Source organism: Hoplias malabaricus, chromosome 4 (assembly GCF_029633855.1).
Source record: "Hoplias malabaricus isolate fHopMal1 chromosome 4, fHopMal1.hap1, whole genome shotgun sequence".
NCBI classification, from domain to species: Eukaryota; Metazoa; Chordata; class Actinopteri; order Characiformes; family Erythrinidae; genus Hoplias; species Hoplias malabaricus.
Window position 1 is genome coordinate 13474585 of NC_089803.1, and position 26313 is coordinate 13500897.

The following is a 26313-nucleotide window of genomic DNA, read 5'->3' on the forward strand; positions in this document are numbered from 1 at the left end:
GGCCATTTAATCTGATGTTCATTGCCAAGTTGTAAAATGATATAAAACAAGAAATGAGAGTGTGTCGATATGCACATTGAAATAAAACAACATTAATAAACATAAGCTTGTTTCAGCTAGTTTGAATGTTAGATCCTCTTTTGTAAGTCGCTTTGGATAAAAGCGTCTGCCAAATGCATAAATGTAAATGTAAATGTAAATGTAAATAAGCACATTGTTGGATTGAGGTTATCTGGGAGGAAAACAGAGTCATGCACATGTCAGGAGAGAAAGTATGATTTATTTGAAAAGTCTTATGGAAATGTCTTACAGAGATGTGAATAGGTCGCCCTTTTGGTCACTCTCTGAGTTGTCTGAGACAGACAACTCTGAAATAATTGAGAGCGACCCAAAACAAAGCATAACAATCAAAATTAAATATAAAATGAATATGGAATTAATCACCTTCCAACAGCATTAAAAAGAAATCACATTACAAAAAGTCAGCCCTCTGCACAGATGTGGTGCTGTTGCTAAATCTAGCATGCAAAGCATTATCAGTTTTTGGCAACAGCAAACAAGGCTGTCATAAGAAATTGTCCTAATATAGAATTTACTTCTGCAATTACATTACGCTAACTACATGCTTGTGTACTGTTTAAAATATAGTGACGTAGACAAGAAGCTGTTTAAATATTTTTAAATCTTCTTTAAGCTTTTTAAATCTTTACTTCCACCTTAAGTAATGCAGCAGTAACTATTATTTCCTATAATATGAGACCTGTTTGAAAAAAAAAATATATATATATATATATTTACATATATACATTTTTTTGATTTGCTATAATTATTTTTTATGGAGCTTTTCTTTTTAAATGGTTGTGAAATTCTTTGTAAAATGTGTCATTGATATATACATTTTACATAGTTTGTTATTACCTTATGTCATTTGGACAGGTTAAATTTATAAGTAAAAAAGGCTTCCTTACGCAGCTGTTCTGAGAGATCACATGTGTGGAATAACATATTATTTTGGTTTTAATTCAATAGTCGTACATTTTAGAGTATGGCTTACATTATCATATTCCCGAGAGTCTGTCCATTCACCTGATGGTGTTTTGTTTTAAACTTCCATTGTTTTTTTGGTTGGTTTACATTGCTGTGTAGGTTAATTTAACAGGAAATGCTTTTAAATTGATAAATGCATCATGGGGTGGTTTCCCCATCAGTGATTAAGCCTAGTCCTGGACTGTATCTTTCTTTCAATGAATAATGACGATTACAGTGTGTAGTCCAGGACTAGGCTTAATCTGTATTTGCAGGAGGCCTTTATGACATTTTTCCATTGCATGGTACCTACTCAAATCTCTTTTTGTTGTTTTACATTTTTTTCAAAAGAGCCTTTTAACCTTTTCATGGTGTAAATTTATGAGCTGCAATTGTGAATTGGATAAAATGAATTAATGTATAAATTTACAGATGCCAATCAGCACACTGCAAGGTTTACACATCATAGTTAGAGCAGGGATTAAAAAGGTACTGATTCCACATACAGGGGGGCGGATGTGTCTAGTTGAAAAGCAAAAAGAGCAGAGCAAGTACCATGCTGTGGAAAAGCACTATTACATTGAAGACTGAAATCCACTACGTCTAAATGCACCCATTACAGACGAGGCCTACATATTCATATCTACAAGATTCTCAGTATCTTCTTTAACTTTCTTCTTTCTTCTCAACACACATATGGCTATACACACTATGATACATGGCAATATAATTACCCCAAGTACTAAGAATACTATAGCAATCAAGTTCAGGCCAGGTTTTGAAATTTCTGGTGGTTTGGGGCTTGGAACAAATTTTGTCCCTTGAGCAATATTTGATACCTCCGAACTTCATTGCTTCCTTATCCTCGGACCGAACAGCAAAGAACAGTATGGTGCCATTCGGGATTGTGGTCTCAAACAGGAAGGAATAATGTTCAGCCGAACCAGCCTCTTGTGGCTTGAGTGCAGAGGTGTTTACTAGATATGCATTGCTGAAATTCCTCTTAAGCATCTCCAAATGGTAGCTCCATCTAATTTCGTAGAATTTTGCTTAAAATGTGAGAAATAAACTTAATAAGAACATGCTACTAACTATATACACAAAATATATAAATATATAAAGTAAATATATACATACAGTATTTACTTTCATGATGCTGATAAAATATATTCCATTTAATAAAACAAAAACTTTGCTTTAGCTTGAAGAACTGAAATATAGTCTTCTGTAATCTTCTGTATGCCTTCGAGATACTGCCCTTTATTCACAGATTAGCCACTCATTTCAGGGTAAACCTCATGAATTATGACATGTCTGATTATTGACTCATCTGAATTGATAGAATAGTATTATAAGAATACAGTGGTTTGATGGTGAGTCAAAGAGTGTGTTAACCTCTGTCACCTTTCCCTCCAAAATCACTTCAGAAATGTAGGCACAGTGCTCTTTTGCTTTGTGTTTGGTGCATTGATGCTAACTATACAGCATTTAAGTTCAAGAAAGATTCACATTCAAAAAGATGCCTTCGGTAAAATTAATTTTTCATTAATTGGATCACCATCCTGGTGTTTCTGTATCCATAATTTTGGGACATGCTGAATGCTACAAATCTCATTAACATAGGTCAGAAGCTCCTGTTATAAAACATGCTACTCAGTGTTGTAAATGTATACATTTTAAAAACATTTTTCTTTGTGCAAAAGACAAAAAATATTCAATATTTACCTGTTCCTTGATCATAGTCCTCGCCTGGAGCCGTCCAGTTGAGAAGCACACTGTCCCCCTGGATTTCAGCGCTCAGATCTGTGATTTTGTTGGGAGGGAAGTTAGGTGGGGGTACACCTGGGGGTACTTTCACCACAAAGCTTTCTCCAGTGGCTGTTCTACTGAAGTTGCCCACATCTGCTGACTGCACACTGACTGAGGGCTTCTGAGGGTTCAGCTGTACTTTACCTGAAAACAAGTGTGGAATGGGAGTTTTAATGTTGCACATACAGACTGACTATGGATCAAATATAAAATCTAAACCCAGCACTTCCTAGACTTTAGTCCCACTGATGCCAAAAGAATGTAACAAACCACACACATTTTGGATGTAATAAATGCAGGATGAAGACTCAGAATTGAATGAATACAAATACTTCCGCCCTAAACAATATTAGTTACATTATTCATTCATTCATTCATTATCTGTAACCCTTATCCAATTCAGGGTCGCGGTGGGTCCAGAGCCTACCTGGAATCATTGGGCGCAAGGCGGGAATACACCCTGGAGGGGGCGCCAGTCCTTCACAGGGCAACACAGACACACACACACTCAGACCTATGGACACTTTTGAGTCGCCAATCCACCTACTAATGTGTGTTTTTGGACTGTGGGAGGAAACCAGAGCACCCGGAGGAAACCCACGCGGAAATGGGGAGAACACTAGTTACATTATTTATATTACTAAATATAATTAACTGCATGTTGGTCATTTTAGATTTAAATATTGCATTTCATTGTGTACAGGGCGGCATGGTGGAGCAACACGTTGTGTCTCAGTCACACAGCTCCAGGGACCTGGAGCTTGTGGGTTCGAGTCCTGCTCCGAGTGACTGTCTGTGAGGAGTGTGGTGTGTTCTCTATGTGACTGCGTGGGTTTCCTCCGGGTGACTGTCTGTGAGGAGTGTGGTGTGTTCTCCCTGTGTCTGCGTGGGTTTCCTCTGGATGCTCCGATTTCCTCTCATGGTCAAAAAACACACGGTGGTAGGTGGATTGGCGACTCAAAAGTGTCAGTAGATGTGAGTGTGTGTCTATATATATATATATATATCCCCTCCCTGGATCACCACCTTATTGTGGTGGAGGAGTTTTGCGTGCCTGCATGAGCCTAGGAGCTATGTTGTCGGGGGCAATAGCCCCTGGTAGGGTCTCCCAAGCCAAATTGATCCTAGGTGATGGGCCAGACAAAGAGTTGCTCGGAGTAGGGTTACCGGGGCCTCACCCTGGAGACAGGCCTGGGGGAGGGGCTCCTTGGCGAGCGCCTGGTGGCCGGACTTTCACTCATGGGGTCCAGCCAGGCTCAGCCCGAAGGAGTAACATGGGTCCACTCTCCCATGGGCCCACCACCTGTGGGAGAGGTAGTAATATGGGTATACTGTATATGGTGGGGGTGGGGAACTGTTGACCTCGACTGGGGACGTCATTAGGTGGTGGAAGGAATACTTAGAGGATCTTCTCAATCCCACCAACATGTCTTCCGCAGAGTAAGCAGAGTTTGGGGACCCCGGGTGTGGGGCTCATCTATGGGAATTTGCTCAACCAGTCTACATGTGTTTTGTGGATCTGGAGAAGGCATTCGACCGTTTCCCTCGGGGTATTCTGTGGGGGGTGCTTGGGGAGTATAGGGTACTGGGCTCTTTGATATGAGCCATCCAGTCCCTGTATAAACAGAGCAGGAGTCTGGTTCGTATGGCTTGCAGTAAGTCTGACTGGTTTCCAGTCGAAGTTGGACTCCGTCAGGGCTGCCCGTTGTCACCGGTTCTGTTCATAACTTTTATGGACAGAATTTCTCGGCGTAGCCAAGTGGCGGAAGGTGTCCGGTTTGGTGGTCTCAGGATTCCATGTCTGCTTTTTGTGGATGATGTGGTCTTGTTGGCTTCATCGAGCCGGGACCTCCAGCTCTTGCTGGACCAGTTTGCAGCCGAGTGTGAAGCGGTAGAGATGAGGATCAGCACCTCCAAGTCCGAGTCCATGGTACTCAGTCGGAAAAGGGTGGAGTGAGGGAGGCACTGGGGCAGACCAAGAACATGCTAGAGAGACTACATGTCTCGACTGGCCTGGGAATGCCTCGTTTTTGGGACAATCACATTTTAATGAATGTTTACTGAATGGATATCCAAGTTAGTTTCATGAATGATCTAACTCCGATAAGTAAACTTGTCAATCTGTTTAGGATTGTAATCCAGCAATCTTTTAGACTATGTCCAGTATATGGCCGCCATCTTGAAAGCCGCCATATTGGATCAAGGGCTATTTTTTCTCAATGGTAAGCTGGTCATGTAGCATAGCAAAGAAATACATGGGTGTTCTGCAAATTTTGACTTACTCTGTACAGCGATTCACAGTCATTCATAATTTAGTCTGCTGTCTGTGTTTTTCTGTCAGCTTTGTGCAGGATAAACAAGTAACTGGTGATTAGCTCAGCTTTTTTTTTTGGCACTTTACAGTTCTACAATTACCCATTGTAGTCCATCTTTTTCTCTGCATACCTATTTATCCCCCTTTTACTTTGTTCTTCAATGGTCAGGACCTCTACAGTACCACCACAGAACATGCATGATTAAAATCTATAGACTTCATCTGGATCCACATAGAATAGATTTAAAAGCACAGAAAAACCAGATCTAGAAATCCTTATTCTGTGATATCTGAATAAATTTTATCCATATTTTTGAAAAGCTGGGACAGAATCTGAGAGATCATTTTACTTTGATTTAACATTAACAATATGTTTGATGTTCCCCAAAGATGCTTTACATAGTCCAAAAATATAATAAATAATAATAATAAATAAATAATAACAATGAATAAAAGAGGGTTATGATGAAGAGGTAAAAAAGTTATAAGCAAAGATTTGAAAGACGACAGGGAAGAGCAGTTAAATGAAGAGAAAATGGAAGAGATTTCTAAAGTTTGGGGGCAGCAGCAGCACTGAAACATCTGCCACCCAAAGTAAAAAGTCTGTTTGAAGGAAGAGTAAGAAGACCACAGTTAGAGGATCTGAGGATATGCAAGGGACGATACAGAGAAATGAGATCAGAGAGATACACAAGTGCCAGAAGATTCAAAACTAGCTAAGCTACTTAGTTTACTGAGCCATTTTAATATGTTTTAAATGTTATTTTCTGTTTTCATATCATTCATCTCATGGTCTTTCAAAGCAAAAGGGTTGATTTTTTAACTTTTATGACTGTACTTTACCAGGGTGCCCCCACACTGTTTCCCTGATGAAGGTCCTAGAAATCGAAACAATGCAACAGTAATAAAATAAGGGAGATGTTTTTAGCTATTTTTCTTCTGGTTATATTACATTTTTATTTGTTGTATTTAAATCAGTGCTATATTAAATCTGAAACTTTTTTAGAAAGTTCTTTAATCTTCTGACTACACAATAACAAAACCTAATACCTACATAAAGAAAAAAAAAAACTCCTGAAAATTAAAATGATTAGATCTAGGCCTTGGTGAAACTCTCCATGTTCATTTACTAACTTCACCATAAACAAATGAACAACAAAAGAAGTGGAAAACTTGCCATCTTCAATATACCCAGGAACATACACAGCACAACTGTGTTTGTTGGGTGAATGCTTGGGGGCTCTATCTTGGCTTATGACCTGAACTTTCAGGCTGTACCTTCCTGTCTTTAGGTCTATGAAATATCTAGAATAGATGCCATCATCTTTCAAATGATCAGGAGGGACCATTTTAGTGGTTTCCCCACTTATTAACTTCTATATTAACTGATGAGTTGAATTAGGTGTGTTGGGAGAAAGGTTGCCTCCAGGACCGGGTTTGAGAAACACCGTTTTAGATAATTTATGGATGTATTGAGACCCAAAGATCTGTACCTGCTCCGTTATCCAGGAGGTATAAGTCTACTGAATGTCCAGTATCTGACCGCAGAGTGGCTATGACCTTAGCTTCCAGCACAGGAAGGTAATTCTGACTGACTTCAGCAAACACTACCATGGGTTTACTACCATCACTGCTTAACTGGTTCATTTGGGCCTTAACTACAACTGGACGGACATCATTATTTGCTGTCTGGCTGGTTACCGTTAAAGTCATTGTTTGACTAGAAGGTTCCTTGCTGAGGAAGCTGTATTCCCAGTCACCAGGCTGTCAAGCACAAAATCAGGAGAAAGATTTTTCTCATTGTGTCCTAGAAGCTATTGTTTACATCCTGTACAGTGCAAAAGTCCTATCTAAATTTTGTTTGCAATTTTGTTTTTTGATTTTTAAATTCATCTGAAAGAAAATTGACTGGAACTTGCCTTCTGGGGATGAAACTCTAAACTATAAAGTTGAAAAATAATCCTTAGAGACTTAAATCATTCTGTTAGTTTAGTAATCCATTCCCTCAATTTAACAGTCCTCAGTGTATTCCCTCTATTTAACAGTCCATTTCCTCAGTTTTATAACACATTCCCTCAATTAAAAAATGAGTTGCTACAATTTAACAATCTGATCCCTCAGTTTAATAAATTGTCATCAATTTAAAAATCTTTACACTCAATGTCTACATACACTGAAATATTAAAAAATATTATATTGTGCTGCCAACCAATTCTTTTTCGGGACATAATACGTAGTACACAGCAGTACTTAGGCCACTTAGATTTTAATCAGTGTTATTTTGAACTGTACATTAGGTTTAGTCACTAAATATTACATTGTTTTATCTCTGGGATCACTTCAACATTTTATTAAAACAGGTTCTTAAGACTGTGACACTGGGCAGGTCATTCTTTATAGCAAGGGGACGGCGGACCACTGTTGTCCTGCTGAAATCAAAGTTGGAGGTCCACTAGTGTTTTACACAGTGTTTTCTGGGCGGACCACTGGTGATTAAACAGAATTTTAGACAAAATGCCACATTTTAGCACTTTTCCATTCACAGTCCAATTTACTATTTTTCCTTCATTAGGTTCTTTTTGTTATTCTTTGTAAATAAGATTAGTAAATAATTTGAATCCAGTACAGTGTCAGTATTTTTATCATTTAATCATTTTATATCGGGCTTATACTCATTATTATATCTCTCACAGTTGTTGGTGATATTTGTATTAGTGTGTTTTCCAGAATAAAAGTCTCTGTGAATTTGAAATCTGTTTTTAAACTGAGGAGATTTTAAATTATTCATATGAACTAATTTATAATAACGAACAAATTGTTCATTTAAATTAAGGGAATGGATTGTAAAGTTAATTATTTAATTGTGGGAATTGTTAAATTGAAGTTTCAAAATATTATATTTTCTGCTTTTTCTATTTATAGTTAATAGAACTGGGCAGTTAGGATTCTCTGTTTAAGAATGTTGAGCTGTCATGTTAGCAAAAGGGGAGATGGCTGCCTTCACATTTTAACAGGCAGAATTGCCAGTAAATAAATTGCAGGGGAAAAAAAGGGTAAACACAATGCAACAAACAAACAACAGTCTTTCTGAAGATAAATGGCTTAAAAATAATGACCATGGCTGGGCTTTGCACAAAACTGTAAAGTAAAATGTTGTCTTACCTCTGCGGTTCCAGGAATATTTAAAGTGACTGTCTTAGTAGCTGTATTATTTGTGACATGGATCTGACTATAAACTGAACCACTTGGTGTCTGGATGTACACAGTGGGGGGACTTTTTTCATAGATTATTGTAAAGGTGGTACTGTTTCCCACAGTCCGGTCAACTGGCACTGTTCCGTTGAACCAATCAGCTGTGATCATTCCAGTGCTGACGAGCTGTTTAGAGAAAAGTATCTGTGAAGTATGTGGTGGCTCACAATGAATATACTCTCAGTTTATATACTGTATGAATTGCTCACCTGGAATGTCTGTTTGGTGAGATCCCCATCTGACGTTGTAAATGAAGAAAAGACATCCACAAGTTGGTTGGACAGCAAATTCTGAACAGCTATGATGAACTTCCCATCTAACAATAGGAATTAAAATTTTAAGTAGTTTACTTGCAGTTCTAGAGGCACATTTTTAACCTGTGCAATACACTGAATGATCCCTGGATTAGGAACACCTACCTTGTATCTAAACACATTGTCCATTTTATCAGCTCCACCCACCATACAGGAGCACTTTGTAGTTTTACAATGACTGTAGTCTACCTGCCTTTCTGCATACTTTATCCCCATTTCACACTGCTCTTCAGTGGTCAGGACCAACCCTGAATGATCATTCAAGAACAGGGTGAAATGAGGATACAGTATCCAGAGAAACAGATGGACTACAGTCTATAATTGTAGAACTACAAAGTCCTCCTTTATGGTCAGTTGAGCTGATGAAATGGACAATGAGTGTAGATACAAGGTAGGTGTTATTAATCCAGTGATTGTACATCATGTCACTGACCTGTTCGATTCGCCATGGTGATCAGCACATTAGAGGCACTCTGACCCAAGGCTATAGTGTTAATAATAGCACCACTGTCCACAGCTAACTGTAAACAATCCTGAATGTTATCTGTGGCTTCCCCATCTGTGAGAAAAATCACATAATCTCCTACTGCACTTTTATCGTCTTGCTGAAGTACCTGAAATAAACAGTAAACAGAATTTTATGGTAGGATTATCCATCCATCCATTATCTGTAACCGCTTATCCAATTTAGGGTCGCGGGGGGGTCCAGAGCCTACCTGGAATAATTGGGCGCAAGGCGGGAATACGTCTATTATAAATGTTAACATTTATTCTAATTCTAATGGAAGATGCCAAATTACAGAGCAATGTTTAAAAATAAATGTGCTACCAATGAGTGATGCCATAAAAGAACCACATTTGGTTCCATAAAGAACCCTGTTATTTGAGATGTGTGAGGGTGAAGAAACTTTAAAATGGTTTATAAATGGTCTTAAGAGTGCAATATAAAAGTAAGTAAAATAAATCAAGTCTTGCCTCAAAACCAAGTCTTAGTCCTTTACACATATATGTTGATCCAGCTGCAGTTGTTGGAAGCTGCTTAATTAAACTGTCTCTTGAGGCTTTACCCTGTATTTTGTTTAATGGGCTTATAATGAGTGCATCAGTACTGAACTTGACCATGCCCACATACGCTCCCTCCTCCACAATGTCACTCAGGAAAAGTGTAGCAGCTTGCTGTAGGTGAAGTATTCTCTCCCCCTATAAAAATTATAATGATTATTTGTTTGACAAATTGTTCTCTAATTAACAATATCAAATATATTTAATTGTATTTTCTTTTCATTGGCCCATTTTATACAGTTGTTATAGAATGTTACAGTTATGTACAGAATGTTACAGGACCTATTTTCAAGGTCAAGGTCTGTATGGGCCTGTGTTTACATGCAAAGATCTAAACCAGTCCAAATTAATGAATTCTGTTTATATTTCTGAATATAAAGACTGAGATAAAGCAGTTATATGTGGACACTGTTGAGCAATCTGAAAAAACTTCCAGTTACATGAATACTACAGCTAATCAGACTCAGAACTACGCTAATGTGTAGAACACAAGTAAATATGACAGTGAACACCACAAGTCCAGTCAAAGTGAGGTGAGCTGTAGTTTTCAGTTGATGCACTTGTGTATTCCATTACTTGTGTATGACAGTTTCCTCCCACAGTCCAAAAACACACAGTAGTAGGTGGATTGGCGACTCAAAATTGTCCATAGGTGTGAGTGTGAGTGAATGTGTGTGTGTGTCTGTGTTGCCCTATGAAGGACTGGCGCCCCCTCCAGGGTGTATTCCTGCCTTGCGCCCAATGATTCCAGGTAGGCTCTGGACCCACCGTGACCCTGAATTGGATAAGGGTTACAGATAATGAATGAATGAATGATTTATATTTTAAATACTTTTAAATTGTATTATTTAAATAAGTGCTAAAATGCTTGTGAGACCAAGTGGAATGCGCGAGAAAATATATACATTTTGAGTACAAAACCTCATAGACGAACAGTGCAATGAAGGAAAAGAAAAACACAAAAAGATCGTGGGTCTTTAAATCATACACAAACAGCAATGTAAGACATTAAAGAAAATGGAGCAAGTATTTAAAATAAAGGGAATTTGGAAACATTTGAAGTTATTTTTGGCACATTCAGATTGAAGATGTCTCAGTGAGCAGTAATAGAGGTCTGAATTAATATTAAAGATATATCAAATTCTAATTTGACTAGTCAAAAGGACATTTTCAGGTATCTAAATTATAGTGCATTAGTCCCACAGTTGCCAAGGTGTGTTCATTTTAAGATTTAGGGCTTATTTTTCTGAAAAGTCACTTACAAATATTAGTTGCAGGTTGCATTTTCCTCCTACCCTTCCCCACATACATCAAAACTAATCGTAATTACACCAGCTTTATTAATTCACTGGGGGAAATACAGAAAAATACAACATAGGGAAAGTGACTGGAAGATTTAACCCTAAAAAATATAAATAAATAAATAAAAACCCAAAAAAGCCCAAAAATAGGCAACTACACTTTAGAAACAAGGTCAAAAAAGCAACCCACAACTACCAATATTTGCTTAAGTCACCTATAATACGCAGACCTGGCAACTTTTACATGGCGAGAAAATGTGCTATGCAAATCAGCTATGTTTTGAATAGTCAGAATAATAAATTAAGATATCTACAATCACGTTCTGAGTCAGATATATCATTTAAGGTATCAGAAATACAGAAGATGATATGACAAGCCGTTTTAACACTAAATTGTGTGGATTTACATTACAGATAACTGCAATTCATTTACGAATAGACATAATTCTAAATTCTAAAAGATATCTCTAATTATATTTTTACTAGTGTAAATAATTTCAGATTTACCACTGAGTTCAATGGAAGCTCCAATTCAAGATATCTGAAAGGTTGGTGATATTAACTTCCTGTTTGTGGCACATTAGTATATGGGAGGGGGAAAACTTTATTATTATACGTAATTTTATTCTTTCATGAGTTATTTACAGGTTTGACCACTTATAAAATGTGTTCAAAGTGCTGCCCATTGTGTTGGATTATCAATGCAACCCTCTTCTCCCACTCTTCACACACTGATAGCAACTATATCTATATAGTTTTAAAATGACAAATGTAGGTATAATCTGTGTGTAATTAATTACACAGACTTAAAGGTCTTGTTATTGTTTATAAGATTATTTAAGCCATATTATGCATTTCCCTCCTCCAAATGTTTCTGCAGTGCTCAGCCCAGAGTAGCCGAGGCTTTGTTTTCCCCCTTTACGCGTCAGTGAACCATCACAAATATTTTGAAGCAGTTATTTTACTGTACAAATATTACAAACCGGATTCCAAAAAAGTTGGGACACTAAACAAATTGTGAATAAAAACTGAATGCAATGATGTGGAGGTGCCAACATCTAATATTTTATTCAGAATAGAACACACATCACAGATCAAAAGTTTAATCTGAGTAAATGTAACATTTTGAAGAAAAAATGTTGTTTCAAAATTTCACAGTGTCAACAAATCCCAAAAAAGTTGGGACAAGGCCATTTTTTACCACTGTGTGGCATCCCCCCTTCTTCTTACAACACTCAACAGACGTCTGGGGACAGAGGAGACCAGTTTCTCAAGTTTAGAAATAGGAATGCTCTCCCATTCATGTCTAATACAGACCTCTAACTGTTCAATCGTCTTGGGCCTTCTTTTGTCGCACCTTCCTCTTTATGATGCTCCAGATGTTCTCTATAGGTGAAAGATCTGGAATGCCTTGTCCTCTCTGGTCCGGATGACATGGGGTCCCAGTGTTCCATAAAGAACTTCAAATTGTGACTCATCTGACCACAGAACAGTCTTCCATTTTGCCACACTCCATTTTGAAAGACCCCTGACCCAGTGCAAACGTCTGAGCTTGTGGAGCTTGCTTAGAAATGGCTTCCTCTTTGCACTGTAGAGTTTCAGCTGGCAACGACGGATGGCACGGTGGATTGTGTTCACTGACAATGCTTTCTGGAGGTATTCCTGAGCCCATTCTGTTAATTCTTTGACAGTGGCGTTCCTGTTTGAGGTGCAGTGACGTTTAAGAGCCCGGAGATCACGAGCATCCAGTAGAGTTTTATGACCTTGACCCTTACGCAGAGCAATTGTTCCCGATTCTCTGAATCTTTTGATGATGTTATGCACGGTTGATGATGATATCTTAAAAGTCTTTGCTATTTTACGCTGGGTAACACCATTCTGGTATCGCTGTACTATCTTTCTGTGCAACAATGGTGGAATTGGTGATCCTCTTACCATCTTGGCTTCAGAGAGACACTGACACTCTGAGAAGCTCTTTTATTCCTAATAATGTTGTCAATTGACCTAATTAGTGTTAATTGGTCTCCAGCTGTTCGTTATATGCTCAATTTCTTATTCAAATGCTCAAATGCTTTTTGCTACTTTTCCCAACTTTTCTGGGATTTGTTGACACTGTGAAATTTTGAATCAACATATTTTTCCTTTAAAATGTTACATTTACTCAGATTAAACTTTTGATCTGTCATCTATGTTCTATTACGAATAAAATATTGACATTTGCCACTTCTACATGATTGCATTCAGGTTTTATTCACAATTTGTTTAGTGTCCCAACTTTTTTGGAATCCGGTTTGTACATAGTGTTCCATTACGGAAAAGAATCTTCTTTTTCAGGAAGGCTTCATCCTAGGTGTAGGAACATTTGCTGTCAGGATTTGATTGTGATCAGCCACAAGTGTATAAGTGAGGTTTGATGATTCTGGGATTATAGGCCCATGTAAGACAGCATGGACATTCATTATTTGGCCAAAGAGTGTCATTCTGTCACTGGAAAAAAATAGCTATAGTGTCAGATTTATTGCAAACGTTTGAGTCTAGACCACATTTTAAAAGGGACATGGGCAGATTCATCAGTGTAAAATACAAAATAGAAATAATGTTCATATTATTCAAAAGTATCTCTGGGTATGCTTCACACAGATCTTTTTAAATTTACTCCTGATTTTTGGTTTTAAAGTCTAATGTAGTGCTGTCTACCTGCATGCTTCCAGAGACATCAAGGATGAGACAGACAACTCGACCACTTCTCTGGATGATCTTGAACAATGGGGGTGGTGGTGGGGATTGTAGAGGGCTTAAAGTTTTAAGGGCATCCCTGTCTACGGAATCTTGAAAAATCACTGTACGTGTAGCTTTACCATCACATTTCTGGTTCTGCATGTTTGGAGCTTCAGTATTGTGATCATTTTCATGACAAAACGCTTTTACCTACAGCAAAAACAAAGGGTGTAAATATAAAAATAATAAATAAATAAATCAATAAATTCACACACGCAATGGGAAATAAAATACATATAATATAATCAACTGATCAACCATAACATTATGACCACCTCCTTGTGTCTACACTCACTGCCCATTCTCTCAGCTCCACTGTCCACACAGTAGAACCTTGTAGTTCTACAATTATAAACTGTTGTCCATCTTTTGCACCCTTTCATCCTGCTCTTCAATGGTCAAAAGAGGACCCAGAGGACCACCAGCAGAGCAGGTATGATATTCATGGTGATCATTCTCAGTGCTGCAGTGATACTGGCATGATGATAATGATGTGTGATAGCGTATGGTGGGCTGGTGCAAATTCATCAGACACAGCAGTGCTGCTAAAGTTTTCCTGTGTCCACTGATGAAGGACTAGAGGATGACCGACACACACTGTGCAGTGACAGATGAGCTACTGTCTCTGACTTTACATCTATAAGGTGGACCATCGAGGGAGGAATGTCTCACAAAGTGGACAGTGAGTGAACCCAGGGTTTAAAAACTCCAGCAGCGCTGCTGTGTCTGATCCACTCGCACCAGCACAACACACACCACCACTACATCAGTGTCACTCCATCACTCCACCACACACACAGGTGCATCTCTGTTTAGAATAGCATCAAAATTGTTCTTTATTTCAGTAATTCAAAACAAACGGAGTGATCTATTTCAAGTGTTTATTTCTTTTAATGTTGATATTTATGGCTTACAGCCAGTGAAAACCCAACAGTCATTATATCAGAAAATTAGAATATTATATAAGACCAATAAAAAAAATATAGAAATGTTGGCCTAGTGAAAAGTATGTACAGTACATGGTCAGGGCATGAATTACTGCATCAGTGCGGCTTAGCATGAAGGTGATCAGCCTGTGGCACTGCTGAGGTGTTATGGAAGCCCAGGTTGCTTTGAGAGTGGCCTTCAGTTTGTCTGCACTATTGGGTCTGGTGTATCTCATCTTCCTCTTGACAATAGACCTCAGATTCACTATGGGGTTCGGGTCAGGTGAGATAGCTGTCCAATCAAGCACAATGATACTGTGGTTATTAAACAGGTATAGGTACTTTTGGCAGTGTCGACAGTTGCCAAGTCCTGCTGGAAAGCTGCATCTCCATAAGGCTTGTCAGCAGAGGGAAGCATGAAGTGCTCTAAAATTTCCTGGTCAACGTCTGTGCACACTTTGGACTTGATTTAACAAAGTGGACCAACACCAGCAGATGACACGGCTCCACAAATAATCACTGATTGTAGAAACTTCCCACGAGACTCAAGCAGCTTGGATTGTGCCCCTCTCCACTCTTCCTCTAGTCTCTGGGACTTTGGATTCCAAATGATGTGCAAAATTTACCTTCATCTGGAAACAAGATTTTGGACCTTAAGCAACTGAACACCTTTTTCTCCTTGGCCCTGGTAAGATGCTTCTGGCATTGTCATGAGTGGCTTGACACAAGGAACGCGACAGTTGTGGCTCATGTCCTGGGTATGTCTGTGTGTGGTGGCTCTTGAAGCACTGACCCCAAAAGCAGTCCACTCCGTGTGAATCTCCCCCAAATTTCTGAATGGCCTTTTCTTGACAATGCTTTCAAGGCTGTGATTATACTTGTTGCTTGTGCACCTTTTTCTACCACACTTTTTCTTTCCACTTAACCTTTCATTTGCTAGTACGGACCATGCCCGCAGAGGCTGAAATGGGGAGGTGAACTCAGAAGTCTTTGAGGAGGAGTCCCCCCCCCATTGGATAAATGAACATGAGAAAAGGGTGGAGACGGGGTGGAGGTGGGAACAGGTTTTTTAAAACAGGAGGCTCTGTGGATTTGATAATGGCTGAACACGGCTCAGAATAGGTGGATCAGCAGGAATGACCCAGTGCGGAGGAGCAAGCTGACGTAGTGAAGCAGTCGAGTCGAGATCTGTCTCCTGAACTAAATGAAGCGCGTTTGTGTATATATAGGGCTGAGAGGAGGAGTTTGAGTGTGGTCCTACTTCCAAAATTGTTATTACAAAATTGTTAGAAGACGATGAGCTGGAAAGTCAGAGACCGGGAGTAGTGCCGCAGCAATAATTGGGGGGGAAAGTCCACTGAAGCACATGAAAACAGAGCAGAAGCTAGAAGCTGTAGACTGTGAGCAACAAGACAGCACAGAGGAGGGTCCGATAGTCCACAGCAGCATCTGAAAAGAGTACAAACAGGAAGCCAGAGGGTGGGAGGAGCACAACAGCAGAGGAGTCAGGAGTCAGAATGAGGGTCCGCAGCAACACCTGAATAGAAAAGTGAGAATTGTAAAGTTAGAGGTAAGGTATGGCATGGCCACAAATTGAATGGGTTGGGATGAGCATCCACGGAGTACACAAGCTGCTGATGTAGAGGCTGGGAGAATGAGATGATAGGATGAGAGCAAATATATGATGAGGATGCACAGCTTCCAAGGAGACTGCATAGTCTCCAGAGGGCCGGGCAGGAGGCAGGCCTGCAACAGCAACCTGTAGAAGGGGTGTGAGCTGGAAAGTATGATGCATATAGCAGCAGCTGCCGTGGGGTAGAGGGTGGGATGAAGAAAGGGGTAGTGGGTGGGTGAAATGAAAATTAATTAGCAATGAGGAAGCCATGCAATGAAGAGACCACGTTGAGTGCCCAGAGCGCTGGACAGGAGACAGGCACGCCGCAGCACCTATAGAGGGGTGCGGGCTAGAAGGTCTGAGGCATGCAGCTGTGGCTGCGACGGGGGAAGGGGTGGGATAATAAAGGGAGGGATGGGATGATAAAGGGAGGAGTGGGATGATGTGTAGAGTAGACCGTAGAGTATACCGGGTCAAGTGCCCAGAGCGCTGGACAGGAGACAGGCCTGCCGCAGCATCTATAGAGGAGTGCGGGCTAGAAGGTCTGAGGCATGCAGCTGCGGCTGCAAAGGGGGAAGAGGTGGGATGATAAAGGGAGGGGTGGGGATGATAAAGGGAGGGGTGGCATTATGCATAGAGACAGATGTAGAGGAAGAGAAAGGGAGGGGTGGGAAGATAAAGGGAGGGGTGGGATGATAATGGGAAGGGGTGGGATGATGCATAGAGACAGATGTAGAGGAAGAGAAAGGGAGGTGTTGGGATGATAAAGGGAGGCATTGGGATGATAAAGAGAGGGGTGGGATGATGACGGGAGGGGTGGGATGATGCGTAGAATAGACCTATGAAGAGTAGACCACGTCGAGTGCCCAGAGTGCTGGACAGGAGACAGGCCCACCGCAGCACCTATAGAGGGGTGCAGGCTAGAAGGTCTGAGGCATGCAGCTGCAGCTGCAATGGAGGAAGAGGTGGGATGATGAAGGGAGTGGTGAGATGATAAAGGGAGAGGTGGGGATGATAAATGGAGGGATGGGATGATGCGTAGAGACAGATGTAGAGGAAGAGAAAGGGAGGGGTGGGATGATAAAGGGAGTGGTGGGATGAAGAAGGGAGGGTTGGGATGATGCATAGAGACAGATGTAGAGGAAGAGAAAGGGAGGTGTTGGGATGATAAAGGGAAGGGTGGGATGATGTGTAGAGACAGATGTAGAGAGGAGGAGCAAGGGAGGAGTTGGGATGATGTGTAGAGAGGATAAGAGAGAATGAAATGAGCAAGGAGACTCTGTCTAAATGGATGCAATGCTGTCAATCAAGGCAGTATTCAGAGGGAAAAAGGAGCAAATTCGGAATAAAGGCTTAAACATGTTGCCTGTATTCTTCTCTAACATTTCAAATAGGACCATCTTGGCAAGCGGTGTAGGTAAACTAGTGCCCTGGGGATGTGCATGAATATTGCAGATTCCAAGCCATTATCCAATACAGCTCAGGTAATTATATTATTATCAAAACCACCCTCTAAGGAACCGACATTGAGGCTAATGTCTTCAGCTTAGACACAACAAGGAAGGGTAACAGGAAGACGAAGAATGCTCCAGCAGGGGGTGTTGAGTCGGGAGAGAGAGATGAGGTTGTGATGTCATTGCATTGCTACGCAGGGGCTCCATACACTGCAGACGGGTTTCTCTCTTTAGCTGAGTGAGCAAAGGGAACGCCATTGTTTCAGAGCACGTTACTGGAATGCGGAGGCTATTCTGCTGGAGAGGAGGGAGTTTGGGAAATTTGGGAAATGGGAGTTTCAAGGCGCTGTAGAGCTCATAGCTGTGGAGCAGCAGCCATACCGAAGGTAGATTCGTGTTCCCCACACACAAGGCAGACCCGTAGCAGCGTAGCCCGGAGATGAAGGTAAGGGGAGGCTCCAAGCCGTGCACCAGCATCTGAGGCAGATGTGGGGGGCCACTCAGGAGGCTGGTTGCAGTGGGAGGAGAAGCAGAGAGCAGAGTATCGATCCAGAGTGGGTAAGACCACAGAGCATAGAACAGTCGAAGCGATTGCAGACACAACAACGGCCATACACAACTTCAGATACCGGCAGTCCCATAGCAAGTTTTATAACAGGAGGCTTGGTGGGTTTGATAATGGCTGAACACGGCTCCAAATATGGGGATCAGCAAGAATGACCCAGCGCGGAGGAGTGAGCTGACGTAGTGAAGCAGTCGAGTCGAGATCTGCCTCCTGAACTAAATTAAGTGAGTTTGTCTGACATGGAAATGACGTGAATTTGCAGGGTATATATAGGGCTGAGAGGAGGAGTTTGGGTGTGGTCCTACTTCCAAAATTATGTTATTACATAACTTCAATTAATATGCTTGAATACAGCAGGAGGGGATCAGTGAATGCCTTCTGGACATCTGTCCAATCAGCAGTCTTACACTTGATTGTGTAGCTTACTGAACCAGAGCAAGGGACCATTTAAAGGCTTAGGAAACTTTTGCAGTTTTATGTTGTTTATTCAAATTTTCTGAGATAACGACTTATGGGTTTTCATTGGCTTTAAGCTGTAATCATCAACACAAAAATAAATAAACACTTGAAATATATATATATATAAACACTTACAGAGTCCAAGCTTTGCATAAACATTATTGATGCATTTGTTTTTTGATTTTTGTCTGGAAAGAATTGGCATTCCTTAGTGGGTAAACCATTTTCATCTTCACGGCAAGACAAAGTATCTCCATTCATCAGTTCATACCACTGGCCAGTTATCTCTCCTGTACATCTGAAGTAAAAAGTAACACAAGAATTTATTCCTAAATATGTTTAAATATATCCATGTTATAAAACATCTGATAACTGCTTTTTTCATGAGAAATTCTAATGTAAGATGCTGATATGACCTTGTAGGTTGTATCTCCTTGGTAGATGAAAAGTAGAATGGCTCATTCTCATTATATTCATCAAATACTCCCCATCTGAGGTGAGCCCATTGATGCACAAAAACCCTTCCTGAGAACAGAATACATATAAAGACAGAAGAGATCATGAGTCTGTGACTTCATTCTTGTATATATTTGGAATTTCCTTTCCATTTTGACCATGCTGAACTTGCATTTTGGATATCTTTTAGGCACTTTTAAACTTTTGGTTAAGCTTGTGTGCAATATCACTACTCAAAATGGTTCTGAAGGCAGTGCTGCTTTTATTGGTTACCAGCCAACAGGTAGGGATGAATGTGATTGGTTAGCACACATTAGACACCCAGAATACTATTAATGGTATTAATTGTCAGCTTCCACAACCAAGTATATAAATACAAAAACAAAAAACAGACAAACTTTCTTCTGTACTTACGATGCGTCCGCCTGATAAAGTAATCCATGGCATATCAAGCTAGAAGTAAAAATTCTAATTTCTACTTTAAGCATTGTATTCCATTCTAGCTTGTGAATCGCTGTCCGTCGCTATGCACAGCTCATTCATTAAGCCACAGAAAACTATTCAAAAGGGGGGTGACACAGTCAGCACAAAGTACTGTTTTAATGTTTTTTTCTTCTGGAAAACTTATTTTTCTTTGTTTCTACAGTAATCTAAGGTGACAACGCTCATATTCAATGCTTAGTAGGTAGCTTAACTATAGAGGAACACCCTGCTTATCCAGTATTTTTTTTTAAGTATTTGCATACCCCATTTGCAACTACCCCAGAAATTTTCTTTTGATAAAAATAATATTTCCTAGTTAACAGACATTTTAAAAGTAAGTTGAACACTCATACCAGCATATTGGATCAAGTCCAATAAAGGTTTATTTCCATATTAAATGATCCCAGAAAGGTATCAACCCTGAGTGTATGAATGAATGTCTCCACTGACCTTACCATCACCGTTCATCTCCATATTGTGGTCCGATGTTTTCTGAGGGAAAATATCAAACCAAAAAAAAAGGGGGGGGTGGGGATATGTAGTGTGATATGACGAATGTGTATTAATTTCTAATAAGAAATTTGACTTTCTGAGATTTGATTTTAAATACCCAAACTGCTTGTGAGTACTTGTGGCATGGGCAGCTTGCATGTCTGGAAAGGCACCATTAATGCAGAGAACTATGTTCAGGTTCTAGAACAACATATGCTCCCATCTAGACGTCATCTCTTTCAGGGAAGACCCTGCATTTTTCAACAATATAATGCCAGACCACATTCTGCAGCAATCACAACATCATGGCTACGTAGGAGAAGGATCCGGGGACTGAAATGGCAGCCTGCAGTTCAGATCTTTCACCTATAGAGAACATTTGGCGCATCATAAAGAGGAAGGTGCGACAAAGAAGGCCCAAGACGATTGAACAGTTAGAGGCCTGTATTAGACATGAATGGGAGAGCATTCCTATTTCTAAACTTGAGAAACTGGTCTCCTCTGTCCCCAGACGTCTGTTGAGTGTTGTAAGAAGAAGGGGGGATGCCACACAGTGGTAAAAAATGGCCTTGTCCTAACTTTTTTGGGATTTGTTGACGCCATGAAATTTTGAAACAACATATTTTTCCCTTAAAATGATACATTCTCTCAGATTAAACTTTTGATCTGTGATTTGTGTTCTATTCTGAATAAAATATTAGATGTTGGCGCCTCCACATCATTGCATTCAATTTTTATTCACAATGTGTTTAGTGTCCCAACTTTTTTGGAATCTGGTTTGTAGAATCTAGGGTAATTATCATAGAGAAATTTCCTCATATATTAACTTCCCTGTTCCCTCATGTATCGCTGTAATCCATTTCATTATATGAATGTATAATCAATATTCATTATTTGCTATTATTATTAATAAACCAGTTGTGTGATAAAACCAATCCTTGGTTATTTGTTTGTGTGTGCAATTTTCTTATACGGAATTATTCCTTCTATTTCAGATTTAATTTCAGAGCCAAGAACGTACGGCGGGTCAATGAGCATAATTCATTAATAATGATTAATTTTAGCTAATTCTAGATTGATTCTCTGATTCTTTAAGCTCTTACCTCTAGGCCCATATACTTTAACAAGAGTGTCATTCAAGAGTAATTCTTCCGTCAAGTGAATGTAGTCACTTTCTTCTCCGCAGCCTTGTAGCTGTTTAGTGTAAGGGGCATTACCAAATGCTGGGTTTGGGTAATCGATGATTATGTTGGCCTATAATGGAAACACATAAAGCACACAATATTATTATATTTTAAAAAATCACTAAGAGTTTTATGTGCTTAGCTTATTAGGTTGCTTATTCAATAGCAAATTCCTGAAGACCTTAATGCCTTAAATGTTGTTGTTAGTTATAATGCAGTACTGTTTGTGCGATGGGTATGTATTGGAGGGCGTTGACTTCACTACATCTTCGACTACTACGACTTCAATACTAAATATCATAATTTTTACTCCATTATATTATGAGAAATCTGTTACTTTTTTCTAATGCTTGCCTACATAGAGTTCTCCAGTTCAGTGTCAGTGCAGCAGCATTGTGTGCCAGCGAGAGAGCATAAGCCAAAAAGAAGGATGAAAATACGAAACTGCTGCAACACCCCTGAACATATACAAACTCTTTCCATGTTTGTTAGAATTTATGAACAAAGGCCTTTGTAAAATAATAATAAACAAAATATCAGTCCTGAAAGTGAAATGGGCCATATGAATTCAACACAATTTAAAAATCTTAAATTATAATAGAATATATTCCCTAATGAATAGTACACAATATGTACTCTTGAGGGTACCACCACATTGATAGTTTTCAAAAAAAAAAAAAAAAGCATTTGTTTATTTGTTGAGCATTCTCATTTGAATGCTGCTTTTGAACTGTTTATTTTTATACTTTCGGTTATTTCAACATGTTTAGCCACATTTAACGTGTAAGGAGTTACTTGAGAATGTTTGTGGTAGACTGGCATTCTTGCCGTACTGTTCTATTCTGTGTTCCAAAATGTTCAATGTTTCACTGTGGTCTAACTACAAACCCCCATTCCCCTATCTCTCCAGTGCATTAACTGGTTAATTGATGTTGCATTATCAGCCGTTTGAAAAGAAACAATGGGTTGGCTTCGCATGTTTGAAGGAAGTGCAAACTCTCTCTCACTCTCCCTCGGTTGATGAACCTGTGATCAGCAAGACTCACTGGTGTGTGAGGATTTTAGGCAGAGACTGTGTCCCACTGCACCCTGTGCTATGTGTATATGTCAAGAAAAATGGAACACCTTTTATACCGTATCATAAGTTTCTCTCCTTGCTCTTTCATACGTCCCTCTCCAATTAGGTGGCACTAGTATTTTCACTTCCTTGATGTACACTTTCTTGTCCAAGGCTTCAAGCAGATATTCTGATCCATTAGTAATCATTCCCTGGGTAAAAAAATAACCAATAATAAGAAATCATTGTAGTCAGTAAGTGTAATCACTATCATTTTTGGCAAAAAATCCCAACAAATATTATTAAATATTAATTGTTTTACAGAGTCTGTAGTTGATGTTTTATAATAAACAGATCATCCAGTACTCCATCAAACAGAGCTAAAAACACTGTAATAATAAAGGCTAGGATTTTGTTCCTCCAAGTCACATGATATGCTACTAACATGGTGCTTTATGGAACCAAACGTGTTTCTTCTATGGCATTGTGTATATAAAACATTGATGCCCTGCAAAATTTGGGCTGATTTCTGCACAGTATTCTAATTATTTTAAATCCCGTTTTATGAGTTGGAAGCCCAAATTATGTGAAAATAAACAACTAAATACTTGATATCATTTAAATTGTGGGCCCTGAATCTATAATCTATTAAAGTTTAACTTTTTGAATGGAATTATGAAAATTAATCAACTTCTCCATGATATTCAAATTTTTTTGGAATGAGTCTGTAGCCCATACCTAACACTAAGCATGCTATTTTTAGGCTCATGTGTTTCTGCTGAACTTGTGCACTGTAATTTTTTTTTAACAAATATTAAGATTCTTGACACTAATCCTATTGTTGTTTGGTAATGCTTTATCATCTCAGCTTCATTAGGAGTCACATTAGATTAACTACCCACTTTACATATTACATTTATGGCATTTAGCCTAATTTGGCAGAGGGCAGTAGTGTTATTAACTACATCTGTTGACTGCTTTGTAATCTACCTGAAAACCAGCTGAAAAATGTCTAAATTATATTATGATTTTCTTTTTAATCAATACCACTTCGGAATTAAAACTATTAATATTAAGATGCATGAGCTTGTATCAGGAAGGGCATCCGGCATAAAAACTGTGCCTGATCAATGTTGCAGATCACGGTTGATCCGCTGTGGTGACCCTTGACGGGAGGGAGTAGCCGAAAGAAGAAGAAGAATATTTTAAGATGCTTGAGCTTGTTAGAGAAAAAAAATCCCAACATTTTGAAGATCACATTATGGGTTTATACAAACTTTTGACTAGCGGGCTATGTCTCTATGTATTTAACTAAGCTCTGCCATAATTTTAAAACAACTATTTAAAAGAGTAGTTTAAATTATTTAAATTGACACTTTGCCTAATATTTTTTAAATGAACATAGATTTAATGAACCACAGACATTTTTCAAACATATTAAAAGTAGTTAAATATTATATTGAAATAATTTATCTTTAGTACGATATGTATAATGTTACTGGTATGTATGTTAATAATTACCTTAATTTGATCGATAAGGGCTCCATTTTCAGGCACAGCTGGATTGATGGCTATAACGATGTCAGTGTATCCATTTCCGTCCAGTCTGATTCCTGAAATCATCCCTAGTGTATTGAGGAGCAGCAACACCAATGTAAATATTTTGGCCATGGCTACAAAACTGAAATAAGCCCAGACAGTAACTCTTTTATATAAAGCACACAACTCCTCCTCTAAAGTATCATAAGGAGGAAATCTCTTGCATTCAGTATCGGTTGTTGAAATCTAAGGCATTTTCTCATCTGCAAATTATCCAACATTATTCAAATCATGATTTCAGTCCATCATTGAACTACACTGGATAGACAGTCACGTGGGAATTTTCATAGATATTGCCATTTAAGTGTGTTTGCTGGATACATTTTACATACCCTTTGGAAATAGTTTTGAGATGTTTATGGTTTTTTTTGTTTTTGTTTTTTTTTTGGGTTTTTTTTTTCTCCTCAATTGTAGTTGTTGCTAAATGTTCTAACTTGTATGGCTCCTGATCTAAGGACAAAACAACTGGCTGGTTTAAGGATTGCAACTCACTTTCAAATATATTTTCTATTCTGTGAAGGTAAAAATAAATGACTGGTTCTTTAGCATTTATGTATATTATTACTGAATTATTGAAGAATACAAAACAAAAAGGGTCACTTAAAATACTAGAATAAATAACTTAAATATAGAAATAATTTTTTAAATACTATATAATACTAGATAAATAATTTGTTCCATTTATTTATGTATTTTTTTAGGGTGAGCATGAATATTTGCCAGCAGAAGGATGGACTGTATAAAAAAAAATGTATTTATATAAATACCATAGTGAACTTCAATATTCAACTATTCTCACCTAAGCAACATACAGAAATAAAATGTATATGAACATTTCAGATACTTTTGTGCAGAATGCCTTAAAACACACTATCTGTTATTTTAATCATTGTGTAAATGACCTATTCTTTTAGTCATAAACTTATATCCAGCATCCCTGTTGTATCATGAACTTTATACGACATAAGTTTCACAGAAATATTACATCAAACTAGAGGTGGGTGATATTTATATTCAGTCCCTGGAAGGGGCAATAAAATCACTTAATGTTTTAACATGGAAATGAAAGGGAAAATAAGTGATTGTTCTTTTAAACTGTGACAGTGCATCACACTTCATTTTTTTTGGCTTTTATACTGTTTCTGACACAATGGATCCCAGACAGGGTCATAATGTCTAATTTGTATAACTTCTGCTCATGTCTTTTCATAAGGTGATATTTATATGGTTTGCGAACATATAAAGGAAATTAAATATGACAGGGAAGTACGTGCAGGAAATAATATTACTTCTGCTTCAGGCTGTTATCACAGAGACTGGTGAAATTTACATGACTTACTAATTTAAGCATTGTGAGTTGACCTTCTAGACATAGTGCTACAGGCCTGCACTTATACTCAGTTCAGCTGCCCTGACCCTCAATCACTCACCTTTTTCCCTGATGCAGGTCCTGCATTGTCTGGTTTTGTTTAGTAAGACCAGGGACCTCATTAATAAAGGCTGTGTATGCATAGAAATGTGTCTGTAATGTGTGTGAGCAACATCTCATGTAGAAACTAGGATTCATTCATTCATTAATTATCTGTAACCCCTTATAAACTTGGTGTAAAAAGGATTGTACATTTAAGTAAAACCTGTGTGTATACACATAAAACATTGCAGAGAAGGCACAAATTAGTGGCAATGTGTGATAAAACAGACAATTGCAAGGAAATGAGCAAACCATCCTCACATATATCTGTTCATATTGCAAATGTTGAAGATTTAAATGTACATGTACTGTTATGTATGGTTCATGCATTTTGACCCTTATGGCATTCTGTCCTTTACAAGGCAATTGTAGTTCTATGCTAGGGTATTGTAGTTTTACAAAATAAAATCAATCTCCAGAATCAAGCACATACGATCAGCACCTTATCACGCAACAACGAATGGGCTTGCTGAGAGATTTGTCCAGACAATGAAACAAGCTAGAGGCAATGGTTCTCTTAACCGTCAACTTAACACATTCCTGTTGGCATACAGAAACACCACATATGCCATTACAAAGGTCACTGTTACTCCCTCTGATATAATGATGACAGCACAGCTTTCCTTATTGTACTGATTAGGTTTATTCCTAAACGTGAGAACTGTAATATAAAATTGCACAAACAAATATACAATT

General features: G+C 38.7%; 1 pseudogene; it reads right to left on the bottom strand.

Moving 5' to 3' along the window:
• Window positions 1–1586: 1586 nt before the first annotated feature.
• On the bottom strand, window positions 1587–24218 carry LOC136695432 (calcium-activated chloride channel regulator 4A-like; annotated as a pseudogene).
• Window positions 24219–26313: the final 2095 nt, after the last annotated feature.